The sequence below is a fragment of the Canis lupus genome, chromosome 34 (genome assembly GCF_048164855.1).
Source record: "Canis lupus baileyi chromosome 34, mCanLup2.hap1, whole genome shotgun sequence".
Classification (NCBI taxonomy): Eukaryota; Metazoa; Chordata; class Mammalia; order Carnivora; family Canidae; genus Canis; species Canis lupus.
Window position 1 is genome coordinate 7763131 of NC_132871.1, and position 19332 is coordinate 7782462.

The 19332-nt window shown below is 39.1% G+C and overlaps 1 protein-coding gene and 1 long non-coding RNA gene across 24 annotated transcripts in view; one reads left to right on the top strand and one right to left on the bottom strand.

Annotated features, from left to right (window-relative positions):
• The window catches only part of ZNF385B (zinc finger protein 385B), a 387675-nt gene that overhangs the window by 208260 nt on the left and 160083 nt on the right, over positions 1 to 19332 (top strand). The window lies entirely within an intron of this gene.
• The window catches only part of LOC140624431 (uncharacterized), a 38542-nt gene continuing 25814 nt past the window's right edge, over positions 6605 to 19332 (bottom strand). For 8 of the 13 annotated variants that reach the window (XR_012023921.1, XR_012023916.1, XR_012023911.1 and 5 more), the window contains one exon: positions 18398 to 19273. This is a non-coding gene — a long non-coding RNA (uncharacterized lncRNA). Of the gene's footprint in view, positions 6696 to 9072; positions 9273 to 12207; positions 12355 to 14816; positions 14950 to 18397; positions 19274 to 19332 lie in introns of those variants that run through there. The other 5 variants (XR_012023914.1, XR_012023918.1, XR_012023919.1 and 2 more) reach the window with 4 other exon arrangements.

Here is a 19332-nt window from a genome sequence, read left to right on the forward strand (position 1 = left end):
AAATTATGATGTTTGCATCCACATGGAGGGTTTGTGAAGAATGTCTGATGAACGTGAAAAGCACAGACTTCTGTTTGTGTGCCCTAGGGTCACCTGAGGATAGCGCCAAAGAGTCAGAGGATGCTCCATAAATGTTCAAGGAACTGGGAAAAGATCCCAGACAGAAAGATTAAAGTGTTTTGATTAACCACTGGGAAAGAAAAGACTGAGTGGTGAGGTGATGGTTCTCTCAAGACAGGGAAATACCACGAAGTTTACATTTCAGGGTCCCTCACTTGTACGGGCCCTCCCAAGGCCCTGGGAGGAACCCGAACCATGTGTTCACGTGGTTGTATGCCTTTGTAGTATTTGCTGAAGTAAAGTATTTTAACCACAATTGGTTAAAACCACTGTTTCCTTCCACTAGAACTTCCCCTCCATCTCACTTTTCTTCGTATTGAGTGGAATTAGAGGTAGCTGTGTGCATGGAAGACAAAGGGCGGGAGATATATTTACTTAGAGTATAGTTGGCTCTGTACAGGATCTGCAATTGCTTCTGTGTGTAATTAAGTTATTGCCGGCCATCCCAGCAAAGGAATGGCTTCTGGGTCCTATCACGTATTTGGCCAACTCACCCAGCAGGGCCAGAGGCTGTGTTGTATCGCTAATGTGTCCTGCAGTACAGCCACGGAAGTATATAGGCAGTGCAGGAGAAATAATGATTGAAACGTACAGAACCCAAAGCTAATCTGGGTAAAATTTCCTTCAATCACGAGGCATGTGAAGTTGTAACTGGATGATTGAGTTCTAATTGATACTTGGTCACAATGCAAGTTTTTTCCTATCAAAATGTACTATACTAGAAAACATACTGGTGTGTATAATTATAAATATGTCATATATTTTTCCCTCTTTTGATGGGAATTGGTTAAGATAGGATTTATCAAAATTTCTGAGTAAGGCACAAAGCATAGTAGTGCTGCAGATAAGAGTATATTTGTTTAAGTCACAAGCTTTTATACATTCTATCAAAAATTAAAAGAAAATCTGGTCAACTACACAAGAGAAAAGATTGGACTATCTTTCTTATCCCTCTATAGAATGATATCACAAAATCATTATCATGTGGAAAGGTGTTCAAAGAGCACACAACAAAAAATGTAGGAATATCTTAATAAAAACATGTTATTTTCTATATTTTGTGATTTTTTTTTAGCCTTTTTGCACTTGTAATTTGCATTGGTATTTTTGGTCAACTAAACACCCACCTTCTTGTTTAATTTTGTATTTGTAATTTTATATTCATTTTCTAAAGGAGAGGCCCCTTCCAACTATTTAGACTTCAGTTTCCACAAAACCTGGATCTTCCCCATCCTCTACTAATATATAAAGGGTGTGTCATCTTGTGAACAATCACTCATTCATATGCTTGAGGCAATCAGTAATGAGTTAGGATATGGTAAAGATTATAGGGATCCCTGGGTGGCGCAGTGGTTTGGCGCCTGCCTTTGGCCCAGGGCGCAATCCTGGAGACCCGGGATCGAATCCCACATCAGGCTCCCGGTGCATGGAGCCTGCTTCTCCCTCTGCCTGTGTCTCTGCCTCTCTCTCTCTCTCTCTGTGACTATCATAAATAAATAAAATTTAAAAAAAAATTAAAGATTATATTGTATACATTGAACCTGACAGATCCTGTAATAAGATGGCAATTTTTGCTCTAAGAAAGTTCAGACACTAGCTGCCAGTACTTTGTCCTTCATCTGTAGTCTGTGAGTGCTCAGAGTGTTCCAGTTGAGAATCTCTCCTGAGTTGAGACAGAATCAGTTCAAATAGTGCACAGAACAATTTCCCACTGCAAGAAATCAAGCTCCTCAGAAAAAATACCTGTTTCTAGGACTGGGGCAGGAAATGTCAAGAGCTTGAAATGTACTAGAAAGCAAAGAAGCTATCAGAAATTACTGGAGTCGTGTCAGAAAGACATAGGAACCAAATTGAAAGAATTTCTAAAAAGCTGACTGAAATGTATTGAAATACATCAAATATGTTAAAAACTTACGAGTGTATAATGATACCAAAAAGTAAAAACCAAAAACCTCCTTGATCCAAGGAAATGAGGGCACAAATTCATTCTAAAAATTGGTTGATAAAGTGAAAGAAAAAAAATATTTATCTTACCTTTTCTGACAAACTGTAAATCAGGTTAACCAAAGAGTTGGTAAGAAAAAATGTCTGCTTTGTAAAAGAATTCTAGGCAATAATTGCAGAAGAAATACAAAAACTAAGCCATCATTATTTTGCAACTCCTTTTGAAATAATCTGAGAAATGATCATCAATGGCTGCCCGAATCATTGGGTGAAAGTTGATGAGGAATCTTTAGAAGAAATGAGTTAGGGTGGGAACACCAAAACTCATTAATTACAGAGAGAAAGAGAGAGAGAAAAACAACAAGTATTATACAAGTAGCAGGTGCATAATCCTATTCATGAAATATACTTGCCAAAAAATAGAACATAAATTTGTTCAAACCCCTAGGTTTAGCTATTAATTTTCAAAAATATAGAAGAAAAAGGAACATGTTATATGATACCATGGAATCCAGTCAACAAAACCCAAAAGTTAAGATATTCTATAGGATAGATGACTGAATTTCTTCTACAAATAAATGACATGAGAAAAAAAAAAGGGAAGAGGGGAGTTGGTAAAACAATTTAAAAATTAAGTAAATGAGTAAGATAAATTAATATTTAAGAGACATTTTGTTCAAGCGTTATGTGTGAACTTTGGCTTTTGATTTGAGCAAAGCAAACTTTGTAAAAACAGCATTGATGCTATCAAGGAAAACTGAAAATAGAGGGGATGGGGTATTAGATGATGTTAAGGAATTACTGGTAATTTTAAAGTAGAAGTATGATGTTATTATAATGTTTTAAAATGAGCTTATCTATTAGGAATACAAACTGATTATTTTTTTTTTTTTAATATTTTATTTATTTATTCATGATAGTCACAGAGAGAGAGAGAGAGAGGCAGAGACACAGGCAGAGGGAGAAGCAGGCTCCATGCACCGGGAGCCCGACGTGGGATTCGATCCCGGGTCTCCAGGATCGCGCCCTGGGCCAAAGGCAGGCGCCAAACCGCTGCGCCACCCAGGGATCCCCTACAAACTGATTATTTACAAATAAAATGATAAAATATCTGAAATTTGTTTAAAAATAATCTGGCTGGGGAGAAAAAGGTGTTAGGGAGTATAAATGAACTAAGGTTGGCTATATTTTGATAATCACTAAGTCTGGATAATGAAGACATGGAGATTTATTTATTATTTATTATTAGATTTTTATTTATTTATTTATTCATGACAGACACAGAGAGAGAGAGGCAGAGACGCAGGCAGAGGGAGAAGCAGGCTCCATGCAGGGAGCCTGATGAGGGACTCAATGCCAGGATCCAGGATCACGCCCTGAGGCAAAGGCAGACACTCAACCACTGAGCCACCCAAGTACCCCAGATATGGAGATTTATTATATTATTGCAGCTACTTAGATAACTGAAGTTTTTCTTAACAGTAGGCAAAAATACATAGAAAGTAAATTTGAGAAGCACATACTGAGAGATAGTATGCCTGTATCTCATTGTTATTTGTTTTTGAAAATGAAAAAAAAAAACTATGAATAGAAACATCCAATCATGACATTTGTGAAATATTAAATATGAGTGTTAGGGGTGCCTGGGTGATTCATCAGTTAAGCGTCTGACTTTTGATTTCGGCTCAGGTCATGATCTCATGGGTCATGAGATAAAGCCCTGGATTGGGCACCATGCTCAGCAGGCAGTCTGCTCGAAGATTCCCTCCCTCTTCCCCCTCCCCTACTCATGCATACACAGTCTCTCTCTCTCGAAAATAAGTAAATCATTTAAAAATATATATGAATGCTATAGGTAGTGGTGTGCTGGTAAATGACTATCTGAAGAAGAAAGCCCTGATTTATAGTGTTTACCAGTTTGCATGGTCTAAATACTCCCACCACAGCCAATTTCAAGCTACTGGTATGACCTCACCAAATGTGGAGTTGGAAAGAGCTGCGCACCACTGGCTCTCGTGCGTCTGCGTGGCCAGCCCTAGCCCACTACTGGGAAAGCTGACAGAGGAGCGTTAGTTATTGCAGATTGCTGGTCAGACCCCAACTCACATGCACTCTTTGTCCTTGATCAACTTACTTAGTTTCTCTGAGCCTGACTTCCCCTTCTGTAAACTACAGATAGTAATTCCTAGTACCTTAAGATACAAGGCCTAAATGAGATCAAATGTGTAGTAGACCTAGCATGGTTCCACTCACGTAGTGAGTGATCCTTCATGCTAATATCCTTTCTTCCCTCCAAGTTAAAAGAGAAGAAAGAACTCTTGCCTTGGGATGGTCTCAAAGTTTTAAAGGAAAGTAATGAAGCTGATCATCTTCTTAGAGGGCTTCCTGCCCAGAATTTCTGTAATTACTTAAAATTGCAGGTTTTAGGAACTGTCACAAACCTGCCAGAAGTTCACCAAGCTCTAATTTGGTTGGATATTAATAGGTAGGCTGGGAAGTTAATGTGATATGATTGTGGCTAGAATAGAACCATCTGTTAAAGGTATGGTTTCTGTCCAATGTGATCTGGCACTAAAAACACCCAGTAAGAATTAAGTGTTATCTTAGAGTTGACATGGTAAAACAAAAACAAAGACAAAAACACAACCCAATAACTTACTTAATATTTTCCCGGGGAGTGCTAAGACTCAGCTAAGAGGTTTGTGGCATGAATAAGCCTAAAGGTTATGCTGGCAAATTTGAAATGTTTCCATTCCCAGTTTTGATTGATTGAGGAGTTATTAATAATAGTAGCATTGTACTTTTCAAATTCTTTAAGTTTGGTGATTAACCATGGTATCAGTTAATGAAAGAAGGGGTTTTATTTTCCCCTTTTGTTTCCTGAACAATTTACTTTTTCTGTATAGAAATCTAAGATTAAGGTCATCATTGATTAGTCAATAGTGATGCGGTTTTCAGAATTACTGAAGTATTTGCATATATAAAAATATCTTTTAAGTTCATTAAAGCCAAGGATAGAGAGAAAGGAAATTAGAAGTCAAGCCCATATTTAGAATCTGGAGACACTAATACTAGAGGCACTTGAAATTTGATTTACGTGTGTGGGTTGATATGTTCCTATTGGGAATACAACTTGGGGATGTATTTTCTTCTCTCAGGAAGAGTTGCATGACTCAACTCTACATATTTTGGATTTCTGAGCAAATACTTAATGAGCTAAGAAGCAGTATGCTGCATCATCCATCTGAAGTTGTTCCAATCTCCTTTGATCTTTAAAAAGAATAGTTTCCTTCAGTAAATTCAAACACTTGCCCCTTAGAAATTTGAATTTTCTATTTTCTCAAAGCAATGCTATTTATACTAAACTTAATTCAACAGGTCATAATAAGAATGCTTTAAGAAATGAAATGGAATGAAATAAGTTTAAAAATAGTGTCACAAAGAGAAAGGATCAATAGCGTCTTGTAAAACTTATGTTTTAGTTATGTATATGTATACATCCTAAGCTATGAAGTAAAATTTATTTCTCGCTGAGTCACAATAAAAAAAATGGGAAATTTTAAAGTGTTTTAAAATATACAATAAAAAAGTCCCTGAAAATAAAGTAACTCTCCCTCCTGTGGTACGTATCAAATCAGTATTTTTAGATTAAGAAGTCTCCTTCAAAGCTGTTGTAGACAAAAGCATTCTGGATTTTGAGAGGATGGTGAGTCCGCCTAGGCCTCCCTGGGGACAGCAGAGGGAGGGGACTTATACTCTTGAAGGGACATGGTCATGACAATGTTCCTTCTGTCTGTTGGAATTTCTTCCTTTCTTATGTAGGATGGATACTGCTACTTGGCTTGCCTGCATAAACACAAACATCTCAGTTAGATTTCAGGACTTGAGGGCAGAAGTTTTGCCTTATGCTCTCTTACCTGCTCATGTATGCTTTCTTAAGTTCTCACCCGTCACATGCCTCCCACACACGGTAGTATGTGCTTACCATTCCTGGTAGGAGTAATGATACCACTGTTATTAGTCATTCCTGTTAGTAATGAGCACAGCTAAAGTTTACCCTAATATGCTATTTGGCCACATTTGTTCATATGTTTATATATTTATTCATATACTATCTGCCACAAAGGATTTATTGCTGCTGCTAATGTGAATATGTAAGAAAATAATGGCTGAATATATATATATACAAATACACACATTTAAAGAGACTTTTATACACACACATACATGCACACACACCCTTATATATCATAAAGATAAGTAAGGTCAGAGGAAAAATATGAATAATCAAGCATTAAGTTCCATCTTGGTTCTTTCTTTGAGGCTCATTCTTGCATCTGAACTCCCCATTAGACAAAGTAAGGGGGAATATATTATCAGTTACATAATTCTTACTATTGAAGAAGAGAGACACCCTCAGGAAAGGCAGAGGCTTCCTTGTATACGTGAGAAATATGACTAAAAGGCATTTCTCACATGGAGTTTCATGTGGGAGACAGTGTCTGAAACTCGAAAATATCTGTACCATCACTCCTGAAGAAACTGTAATGGATTTTATTTCTGTTATTTCTGTTACTACTTCTCTTCCATGAAGGCTGAAGGCTTTCTGACAAAACCCGGTGAAAGTACATCTGTAAGGAGACAGAAAATTATGATCCAGTTAGGTAATCTTTGGCCTGTTCTAAACTATCACTGAGAACATGCAGAAGAAATTGTTTAATCAGTCATCCCCCAAATATCGCCTATCTCGACCAGATTTTTAACTAAACTGGATGACAGTCTAAGATTACATCCCTCGGCTAGGGCCTAGATGGATAGGCACTCAGGATTGTTGGTGGAAAATAAATCCATCTACTTTAGAAAAAGTTATGATTAGGAGATAAGGTCAATATTCTTTGGTGGAAATTGGCAACTTCACCAAGGTTCCCATCTGATGAATCACTCCACCTCCTCACCAAGATGGGTCATTCCAAGACAGATGTTTCAAAGGCTGGAACCCATAGTATCATTCCAGAGCAGTTTCAAAATGTGTGGGAATAATTTTTGCTGAACTTTGTTTTTTCTCTGTACCACACTGCCAACCACTGGCTTTTGTTCCCTCTGGTAGTACTGTTTTCATTTTGTTAGCCTTCATGTATGTCAGGGGGTCATATTAGTGTTCAAACAAAAATTGACAAGCTATTTGCAAGTGAACTGGAAAGATAGAACACCTCGTGTTTCGGGCACCAAATCGCTGGAATGTTCAGGCATTTATGAGCTATCTACTACATGTTGCAGTGGAAGAAGCACTTCCACAATTTGAAACTTCACAGTAAGCATTAATCCAAGGGAGAAATGAGCTCCAGAATTGAGAATAACAAGGGAACATCTGGACAGCTGTGAGAAGAATCACTGTAAGAAGCCCGTGATGGGGGCAGCCCGGGTGGCTCAGTGGTTTAGCCTGCCTTCAGCCCAGGGCGTGATCCTAGAGACCCGGGATCGAGTCCCACATTGGGCTCCTTGCATGGAGCCTGCTTCTCCCTCTGCCTGTGTCTCTGCCTCTCTCTCTGTGTGTCTTTCATGAATAAATAAAATCTTTTAAAAAAATAAAATAAAATAAAATAAAATAAAATAAAATAAAATAAAATAAAATAAATAAAAAAAAGAAGCCTGTGATGAAACACAGGATAGCGGGGGTAGGTACACTGGGGCCTCAGATTAGGGGGTGTCAGCAGAAGAATGGCAAGTACCTAGGAGAGAGAGAGATAAAGGGAGATATACAGGAATGAGGAATGATCAGATAACTTTTACTTCCAATTTACTCTGACAAATGAGAGATGGGAGAGCAAGGAAGAGAGGATGAAATAGAAGATCCTTGGGCTTGTTCTAGTGAACCTAAAGAGATTTCACTTTCAGGAAAGCAAAACAAAAACAAAAACAACTGCCATTCTATTTTAAAATATGATTGCATATGAAAACCCATTTATAAAGAAATAGAAGTTGGGGCACCTGGGTGGCACAGTTGGTTAAGCATCTGACTCTTGGTTTCAGCTCAGGTGGGATAGGGTTTTGGAGGAACATAAATATTCAGTCCATAATAGGCTCTCATAGTGAGGTGTGGGCTTACCTCCCACCAAAACTAAAAAGATATGAATTCCTCAGAGAGACATAAAGTCCAGATTCTGGGCGTCCCTTGTCCTCCCAAACAGGCAACTGCCCACTAAATTTTCTCTCAAACTTTCAAATGTTCTTGGATGGTCTATCTAATGAGTCTTAATCTTCAGTTCCTATTTATTTACTTATTTATATTTAAATATTTTTATTTGTTTATTTTAGAGAGTGAGAGAAAGATATAGAGGGAAGAAGCAGAAAGAGAGAGGGAGAGAGAGAATCCCAAGTAGACTCCATGCTGAGTACATTGAGCCTTGACACAGGGCTCAATCTCATGACCCTGAGATCAGGACCTGAGCAGAAATCAAGAGTCAATCGACTGAGCCATGCAGGTGCCCTAAACATTTTAAGTTTTAACATCAAATTTATTCTGTTTTTGGTGCTTATATTTTAAACAGAATAATTTAAAATAAATCTAAATGTTTGGGATTTTACCATGAAGGCTCTCAGAGAAGCCCCCCGATAATGATGGTAGTGCTCTTGCAGGCGCTGGCTATGTGCCAGCCACCAAATCCTTGCTACGGCTGTGTTCTTCCAGAGTGTAGGCCAGTCTTCTTTCTGTCTCTTGTTAGTTGACAATGCCAGTTATAGAGAATCACGCCAGACCACACACCAGTGTGGCAGTTATACAAGTGGGAAAATAGATATCCAACTAGTTGTGATTAAAAATTCTTATATTTGTAGCTTAAAATGATACAAGGTTCTGAAAATGCAGAACAAGAATATAAATAACTTCTCTAAGGTTCTAAAATACAGAGTTGGAGCCAAAATAACTTTTATAACTATTCCTGGGAAGATGCCCTCCCACGTCATTCTAGCCCACACTTAGAAAATAAGGTTTATTTTTAATTTTGGTACCTTTCTGAGTTATTCCAGGAAGATTTTCTTAGGGATTTTCCAGTGTCATTAGATGCCACAAAGTATATGTTTTCAAAAAGCTAGATTTCTTCTGCGTATCCTTGAAGATAAATCCAGGAAACTCCATGAACTTATTGTTTACACCAGCCCAAGGGTGGCTGGAAGATGTTAGAGTGATGATGCATCTGGTAGTGATGATCCTGAACAAGTTCAGAAGATGGGCTATTGTATTACATTTTTGTTAATAGTCACATATCTTGAGGTCTGATTCATGCTACTCATGGATCTTTGAGCCCTTACTAATTCGCATAAATACGCAGAACCATGCAAAATTTTTTTCAACTTATTTCAGTATATTTTGTATTAAGAGAAAATAAGCACATAGATTTTTGATAAGTAAATATTGGCTCAACTGATGAAGTGCACCCTGTAGCTAGAAAGTTACCTCTTAGTATGTAACAGTGGAGAAGCTAAAAATGCCAATAATTCAGTAGTTTCAGCCTTTCTCATATATAAGTTTATAGTTTTAAGATTCAGAGGAGCTAAACTCTCATCATTTTGTCAGATTAAGAGTAATATTTATCATGATTCAAGTCTTCCTAACATTTTCATCAGTAGCCTAAAAGAAGATAGTAGGTTTCATTTCATTTTATTTCCAAAGTGATTCTTGGATTTTCAAGTTGCTCTGAAAAGTGAGGTGGAAAGTATGAATTGGAGGTGATCCATTGTCTCCAAAACATAATCCCAAACGGGAAACTGAGAAGCAAAACTTTATGTGAAGCCCTATTCTTTTACTGCCCTTTCCCTAGATCTACTCTACTCCATTCCTCTTCCTTGGAAGAAAGTAAAAGAAGGAAGGTAGGGGAAAGGGAATTGGCAGTAGTGTGATGGAACCAGCTTCACTGAGTTGAGTGAGCCAACCGTGTGCACCTCTTTCCAAACTTGTATTAAGTAATTTATTGATACCTTAAAATCAGCCATGTTGGAAATATTTACGCTGTAGAAATTGGTGTTGCTACAAATCAGGGCTCCCTTTTCCCACCCTGGATAGTAGGTTGCTAAGATTTACTTGCATTCCACTGATGACCTCTGTTGAAAGGGATATCACAATGTTACCCTTACCACTTTCTGATTATGACTTGTTAGTATAGGTAAAATTTCTAAAGACCTTGACTGTAATCTGCCTTTACCCAAAAATATATAGAGTTGGAATAATATGCTCTGTATTTAAGTTACTTATGATGCATTTTTTCCTGTGTGATTTTACCTTCTTAGATTTCTCAATGTATTGTTAGTTTTCTTTTCACACTCCCCTCTTCTTTTTCTATCCCATTCTCTGTGATCTTTTCTTGATTACTTAGTCTTCTCAGTGTAGACTGTGACATTTTATGAAGAGATATTCAGATACACACTGCCTGATTAGTATGATCTAAGGCATCAAAGAGTATTATAGACTCAATTCAGCAAACATTAATTGAATATATCCTTTGCATAAGACATCATGCCAGAGAAAATAAGGCACTGTACCTAGTCTCAATCAACATAAAATCTAGAGAGAAAATCAGACATGTACATGACTAAGAATAATATAGAACATAATGTGAAAGGTAGTATTAGAAAAAGTAAAGATGCAAGCTGGACCACAGAGACTGGAGGTTATTTCTGACTGCAGAAATTAGAGAAGGCTTCATGAAAATGGAGCCATCTCAACTAAGTCCTGCAGAATTGGTATGCATATTAAAGTTCAACTCTATTTATAGTTTTTATGAATAGATGACTATAAAGTTCCCATTAAAGTAGTTTGAGTTAATTCACATTGTTTACTGATCTGCCAAAATTAGCTCATCATCATGGAAGTTGGGAAAACTTAAGAAAAGTAAGATTTTAGCATCATAAATATATGGAATTGCTGCTAGATTCAGCAGATGCCAGTGCAGAAGATGCATTCTGCTCATCTTTGTACACCTCATAGTTTATACTCAGAGCACTATTTATAGAAGATCCTTAATAAAAGCTTCCAATTAATGAGAACCAAATACGATTCAGGCACGTTTACATGTATGTTATCATCAAAGACAAAAACTAAAAAATAAGGAAATCAGTTTTATTCAGGCTATTACAATAGGGAGAACACCCTAGACCCAAAGATCAGAGTGTGTCTTTACAGAGTGGTTTTGCTTTAGTCTTTTATAGGAAGGAGTAGACAAGTTACAAGTAGGAGGATTTACAGTTGGGATTTTGCAACCAGGGAAAATCTCGGTTGGTTAGATTGAACAAGAGATGTTTATCTCTGTGTCTAGCTAGTTTCAAGGGGAAAACAGTTCTAATCTTTGCTAATCACTCATGAGACTTTGCTAATAAAGAGAAGCTGACTAGTCAGTAGGTAAACCTTACAATTACCCTGATAAATTTTACTATCAGCATTGTTTTTTAAGCTCTTTTTAAAAAATCAGAAACTAACATTCAGAGAGGTTGAGAGACTTGCCAAGGCCACATAGCTAGGAAATAACAGAATTGGAATTTTACCCCATATCTTCTGGCTCTAATATCTTTTCATTATGTCATAGTATGTCACATTATACTGAATGGAATGCTTAATAATAATTTTTAAGGTTAATTAAACTTTCATTTATTTTCTGTGTGTATATTTTCATACACACTACCTCGTTTGGAGAGATTGCCTTCAGAGAACCAGGTATAATATTTAGAATTGGCAGAAATCTGTTTGCAGGCTGGTTTGTTTTTATTTTTTAAGATTTTATTTATTTATTTACTTACTTACTTACTTACTTACTTACTTAAGAGAGAGGGCACAAGTGGGCATGAGATGAGGTGGGGCAGGGAGAGGAAGAAGGAAAAGCAGACTCCCCCACTGAACAGAGACACCCTCCACCCCGATGTGGGGCTCAGTCCAGGACCCTGAGATCATGACCTGAGCCGAAGGCAGATGCCTAACCAACTTAGCCATCCCAGGTGCCCCGGCAGGCTGGTTTATAACAAGAGTGTGCCTCCTTCCATATAAATAAATCTAACTTTCATGTGAACGAATAGAGAAAAATTTGGAATTATATCCTAGTGTCTTTATAGTTATTGTTCTTTCTGGGAATCGGTACAATATCACTGTTGCTATTTCACCTGTGTTCCGTGGGGCTGTAGAGGTCTGCAGGAGATGCTTTGAGATCCTTATAGCGTTTCTTGGCTGGGTCATGGGAAGCTGGTTACTCAGCTTCTGCCAGAACTTTTGGATATACATGTTGAACATCAAAGTAGAAAAAGGGTCACCTAAAGAAGGAAGGAAAGAGTGAAAACCATTGATCTAATAGAATAAATCATTTCTGTAGAACAAATGCTGAATATGTTTTGCTCCTGGAAGCCTGTGAGTCCCTGAATTTATTGGCTTTGCCAGCTTTGGGGGACCCTTGCTGTGCTTTTGATATTCACAGCAATGCAATGTTAAGATGCACCTGAAAAGTTCAGCCACACAGCAGGGGAATCTAACCTGCCTGGTCTGAATCATTTGGCATCTGTTCCACACTCAAATTATTGTGGTAATTATAGGTATGAGGTGACAATTTGTGGTTGAGTTTTGTTCTGGGACCCCGGTCATCCAGTTCTTTTTTTTTTTCTTTTTAATTATGTTTTACTTTTATAATATTGTGTTAGTAAACAGAGCAGGTGCTATTTCACAGTAGTTGTGTAACACATTCTCTGAGCATGGAAGCAAAAATTTAGCACAAAACAAAACCCTCTAACCTTCTGGCTGGGCTACCTTCCTAAGCATGGTAATTGTATCTGCTCTAAATGAGAGAGAAAAATAAGCAGATTACAATTAGCCTCTGGGGGCCACTGAAGCCAAGATATGCATGGGAGCTTTGTCATCGTTGGCCCTGACAGTGTGGATTTTTTAGAGGCAGGAAAGCCAAGTTCAGTGCTTTCCTGCTTCTCCTTGGTCTCTCATTCAGGGATAACCTGGCTGTGTCCTGCCCTATGCATCATTTACAGAGAAGCTCAGGCGGTGAAAGGAGATACTATCATTAGTTTTTATTCCCTGTATCTCCCAGTGTTAGGGGAAGAGTGCTGTGGTCAGAAGATAGCAAAATTAAAAGCAGGAAGACAAATCAGCAGTGCCTGGGTGACTCAGTCGGTTAAGCATCTTGCCTTCGGCCCAGGTCATGATGATCAAAGTCCTGGGATCCAGCACGTTGGGCTCCATGCTCAGCAGGGAGTCTGCTTCTTTCTGTCCCTCTGCCCCTGCCTCTCCCCCTGCTCGTGCTCTGTCTCTCAGTCTCTCTCTCAAATAAATAAAATCTTAAAAAAAAAGAGGAAGATAAATCAGCCAGAAGATACTAGAAAATAATAGAAAATGAGATATAGGAACTATGAACTGTGTTTACCCACTGGAAAGCAAAACAAGTGAATTATCTGTGAGTCCATTTCTAAAGACAGGTATTACGGAGGCACTAACTCTTAGGAAACTATTTTCAAAGTGGTGATGGATGTAGATAGACAGGATGGAGTGACATTCAGGGCAGGGAAACTGAAAGTGCACCAGCTGAGAGTACAGACTTGCCTTAGGGGCCATGAGAAGGCCTGCTGAGTGACAAGTCCGTCAGCAGAGTTACCGAGGCTCACACCTGTAGAGCTACATTTTACATTTTGCTGTTAAAATTATAATCATCGGTAAAGTGGTGATGAATTTTTCTAAGGCAAGGGTTAGAGATTTCTTTGGTTCTTGTAGAAAAGTTTCTCTGAATTTAGTGAGCATGGGAAGGGTCACTTTCTTGGGCTGAAATTGGCAAATCTGAGTCCTAGTCAATGAGTAGGAGGAAGAAAAGAGAGAAACAGGGTATGACTAGAAGTTTCCTAGCACAGTTAGTACTAACTCTCCTCCCCTTTTAGGGCAGACCAAGTTCTCAAGATTCTTAGGATAGACTCTTTTAAAGAGTAGTTCTCAGAGTGAATTTCCTGAGCTAGGGTGTCAGCAACCCCACAGGAACTTGTTAGATATGGTAATTTTCAGACCTCATTGTAGGTCTACTAAATCGGCAACTGAGGTGGGACCAGTAACCTGGGTTGTAATAAGCCCTTGTCTTAGTCCATCTGGGCTGCTTTAACTATGAGAAAATCATAACCTGGCTGTCTTATAAATAACAGAAATTTATTTCTCTCGGTTTTAGAGGATGGGAAGTCCCAAATCACTGGTAGATTTGGTGTCTGGTGAGGACCCACTTCCTCATAGACTCACCTCCCAAGACAGAAGGGCCAAGGGAGCTCTGTGAGGTCTCTTCTATAGGGGCACTAATCCCATTCATGAGGGCTCCACCTCAGGACCTGTTCACTCCCCCAAAGCCCCACCTTCCAATGACATCCCCTGAGGTGCTAGGATTTCAAAATATGAATTTGTGGAGGACAGAACATTAGATCTACAGCAACCCCCTAGGTGATTCTCATGCCCGCTAAAATCTGAAAACCATTGCCTTAAAGTAGTTGTTTTCCATATAAAAGTGCTTCAGAAAGTAGAAAGTTGATCAGTTTCTCTCCTAAACCCCTTTCCTTGGTGTTTTTACAAGTGCCTGATTAAATCTGGTAGAAAAAAAAGATCCCAATCAGGTGCTAAGCCTTTGGCACATATGAAATCTCTCTTTGAAAAAGGGAAGTGTAGCTCGGTTCTGGACCTGACAGGAAGCACCTGCAAGCAAGACTGCATGGGGCACAGCATCCGTTCTTGCCCTTGATGCACAAACCTGGGAAGGATTTTTTTTAATCAGTTCTTAATCTGAGACTCAGGAATGTTCTGCTTGATGGAGCTTCAGAAACTCAAATCATGAATTATGTCCAAGGTGGAAAAAGAATAGTTGGTGATGCTGAACTTTAATCCTAAGAGAATTTAGCAAAGAAAAAAAAATGTATTAAATGCACAGTGATAACCTGCAGTTTCAGCCTTTGGGGAGTCACATAAATATGGCAAAGGTAACAGACACCAAACTGAAAGGGGAAAAGTGGAAGCATGAAGGTGCTGGGCACTGGATGGAGAAAGAGCTAGAATGAGGCTTTTTGTCAAGAGGAAGGAGAGTGAGAATCATGGCAGGGGACCAGAATCAGATGAAATGGTGGAAGTCCAGGGTGATGCACAAGAGTTATTATCCACGAAGAGGGACATCTTCCACTTAGAGACATGACCAATTTTTTTAAGCATTATAAAAAAATGGAGAGATTGATCAATATATGACTCGTAGAAAATAGAGCTAAGAATAGGTGTAAAACCAAGGGCCATAGATAATCAGAAAACATAGTTATCCTTGTACTGCTAAGAGCTGACATTTGGAATTCTCATTATGTGCTAAGCACTGTACTAAGTACTCATGATTCCCACAGCAACACTGTGAAACAGATTCTATCTGTGCTTGAGAGATGAAGAAATGGAGGCTTGGGCGAGGAGATTTACATAGCTCCTCAGTGCCTCTAGGATTGGGACCCACCAGTCCTATGCCAGAATCTGAGCCTGGCACCCCTCTGGTATGAATGATGTCAACAAAATAGGTCAACCCCTTGAGTTCCTAGGGCTCCAGGAGGATCTGATGCTATTCTGTCCACTTTTATTCTCACAATTGCCTTGTTGTTATTTTCTGATTATAAAAGTAATGTAGGATTATTGCCATCCAACTCAAAAAAATGCAAAAAAAAATGTAGGAAGTAAAGATCATTCTCGGTCCCATTGCCCAGAGATAACTCATGTTACCCATAAGCTATACTTTATTCTATGGCTATAATACTTGGTGCCTCAGAACTGTCTGGAAGGAGGCAATCAGCCCGGACTCCCACACTCTAATTCACTAGGTCTGGGTGAGGCCGAGGCTTATGTATTTTTAGTAAGTACCTCTCCTGTGTTCAAGCCCAGTTCTAAAAATGCCGTTCTATATACCTTAGATTTTCAAATACTTGTATGTAGAACATCTCGTATTCAGTTTATCTCTGGATTCTTGAGTACCTTCCTATTTCTCATCAATACCGTCAGACAGGAAGATGTTGAATAGAGAAGAAGTTGCTTCTCATACTTTAGCATGCCTTGTCATCACCTGGAAGGCTTAAATGTTAAAATATAGACTACAGAGTTTCTGATTCCATGGGCCCGGAATGGGGCCTCTATTAGTCAAGATCTTCTTCCAGTGAAACGGAACCAATAGTATATAGAAAGACAGATAGCTATGAAGAGATTTGTGATAGGAATTGGCCCACATGGTCATGAAGGCTGAGAAGTACCATGATCCACTGCCTGCAAGCTGGAGAACTAGGAAAGCCGGTGATACAATTCAGTCCAAGTCTGAAGGCCTGAGAACCAGAAGCTCCGATGTCCAAGGGCATAAAGATGGGACATCCCGGCTCCAGAAGAGAGAATTCATTCTTCTTCCATCTTTTGTCCTATGTGGGTCCTCAACGGATTGGATGATGCCCCCCACATTGGTGAGGGCAGATCTTCTTTACACAGTCTACTGACTCAAATGCTAATCTCTTCCAGAAACACCCTCACAGACACACCCAGAAATAATATTTTACCATCTAAATGGACTGGTAAACCATCACAGGCCACAACAATTTGCATTTCTGATAAGTTGGTGGGAGATGCCAATGCAACTGGTATAGGGACCACACTTTGAGAACTACTGTAATAGTCTTCCAGATGAGATTTCCTGGTAGAAAGTATTCTTGTCTTTGAAAATTCCTTAAAATTCAAGGGCACGGATCTGTCCTTGATGCAATCATTTAGAAACACATTCAGTGACAGATAGTAGCATGGTTAATATCACCCCTCCATCAGGAACTCCATATGTAAAATCTCTATTCAGCTGTTTCTGTTGTCTCTATGACAACAGTAAAAGTGTAACAAGAAAAGAATAGCTGCTGATGTTGTCAGCAAAAAAAAATCTTTAATGTCCAAATGGTTGTTGGTAGCAACAGAAGGGATAGTGGGACAAGGTCGGTTACATCCAATAATAGGCATAAGACCTATCACAGAAGTCTAATGTGTGACATTTCTTAAGTAGGACAAATACCAGAAGAGGATGTTGATGCTACTGGCAGTTTTTATGAATTATACATGATGCACTATTTTAAAATTCAGTGGAAAACTGCCATTTACCCTCCCTTGTAAAAGGTATTATATGAAAAGTGAAGTGCTGGGTGAGTAAACATAAGATGCTACCAATATAATGGATCTTAAGCATGCTTCTCTTTGTTCTCTAGCCCCTGACAAAAGATAACCAGGCTTTTGAAAGGAAAGTTGGCCTCTGGAAATCTTCCTGAACTTGATACCTCAGTACTGTTTGTCTGTGCTTCTGAACCAGAAACTAATTTCTAAAATGTTAACTCTTACATTTAATTGGCTTTCGGCCTTAACCCCTTGATGCTGGGGTAATATGACTGTGTAGCTATATTTCTTATTCAACATCGTCCTGGTCTGTTTGGGCTGCTATAACAGAATACCACAGACTGGGTGGGTTATAACAGAAATTTCTCACAGTTCTGGAGGCTGGAAAGGCCAAGATTAAGGCACCCACAGATTTGGTTGAGGGCCTTGCTTCCTTGACAGCTGTCTTTTTGTATGATCTCACAGACTAGAAGGAGCAGGGGATGTTTCTGAGGTCCTTTTATAAGGGCACTAATCCTATTCGTGAGAGCTCCACCCTCATAACCTAATTAGGTCCCAAAAGCCTCACATCCTAATAGCATTATTTTGGGGGGTTGGGTATCAACATATGCATTCTGGAGAGGGAAGGACATAAACATTCAGTCCATTGCAAACATTTATTTGTCAGTCACCAGAAATATAGAAAAACCCACTGCCAGCCAATGCAGTTTATCCTAGAATTTTGAATGCTAAAATTAGAAATCTTTTTTACCATGAGTAGAGATTACTGAAGTCATCTAGGGGAATTTATTCATTTATTATTCAGTCAACATATATCAATTATGTACTTTCCCCCATTCCAGGCATTATTGTAGGGTCAAAGGCTAGAACAGTGAGAGTTCTATATAGAATTCTCTATATAGAAAGAAACCCATACAGTCTTGACCCTTCAAGGAGATTACACTATAGCAGTGTTGAGTTTTGTCTTATTTTATGTCTTCTAGAACCTTACTATGTAAAGGGCCAACAGTGTCGATGTCACTTGGGAAGTTGTTAGAAATGCATCATCTCAGGCTTCATCCCAGATCTCCTGACACAGAATCTGTATTTTATTTTATAAAATCCCCACCTGATTTGTATCCATGTTACATTTTGAGAATCACTGCTCAAAAAAAAAAAAAACAGAGCCTGAGGCAAAGATTACAGTTCTGATTTTATTTGAGAGTGCAAGCCCAGGACAGTACAAATAAAGGAAAAGGAGTTAGTCAGGCAAGGGAAGCTGCAGCGCAATGGGATACTGTGCTGGCTCCTATGTCACAATGAATCTGGAAAGGGCACAGCGGTTCAGGCAGCAGGTGCATTTGCTGGGCATGGGGAACTGCTTCTCCAGACAGTTTGCAAGGAAGGTTCACACCTGGCCCCCTCCTGACTCCTGCTTTCTGCTGCCTGAGGTTCACACCAGTGGGAGGTGCCACCCCTGCACTTCTGAGTGACAGCGTCCAAATCCGAAGTGGAGGGGTGGGTGCAGACCAGGAAAGAGAAAAAGCAGGGAGCAGCTAAGGGCTTCTGTGAAGACACACAAAGCTCCTGTGTCAAAACAACGTATATGGAAAATTCCATCCAGTAAGTCAGCAGAAGTGAATAGAAATGGCACTGATTTGTCAGCCACCAGAAACACAAACCCCTCTGCTGGACAAGGGAATTCACCCTAGAATTTTGAATGTTAAATTTTGTCATCATGACTAAGAGTTATTAAAGTCTTTTTTAACGTTCACTAGTCACTCTGTCACTCCCTGACTTATGACCTACTCTTGACAGCTCGCGGGATTTCCGTGTATCTGCTATTCTGTTGGCTCCTCCCACCCCTAGATTTCTAGCTTCTCTTCTCCACGCTTATGAATACCTGTGGTGCATTGATCAGTATGTGTGAGTCTCAAATATTCAGGCCCCTCTCTACTCACCCAGTATATAGCTGCGCACATCATACACACGTCTGCTTTAATGTCATCATGCCCGTATCTTCAGCCTTAGACCAGCCAAAAACCAAGTCCAGATAGAACCAAACAGTCCAGGCTACTAAATCCAGATAAGCAGATAGTAAGAGGTATCAAAGGAGAAACCACAGATCCCAGAGT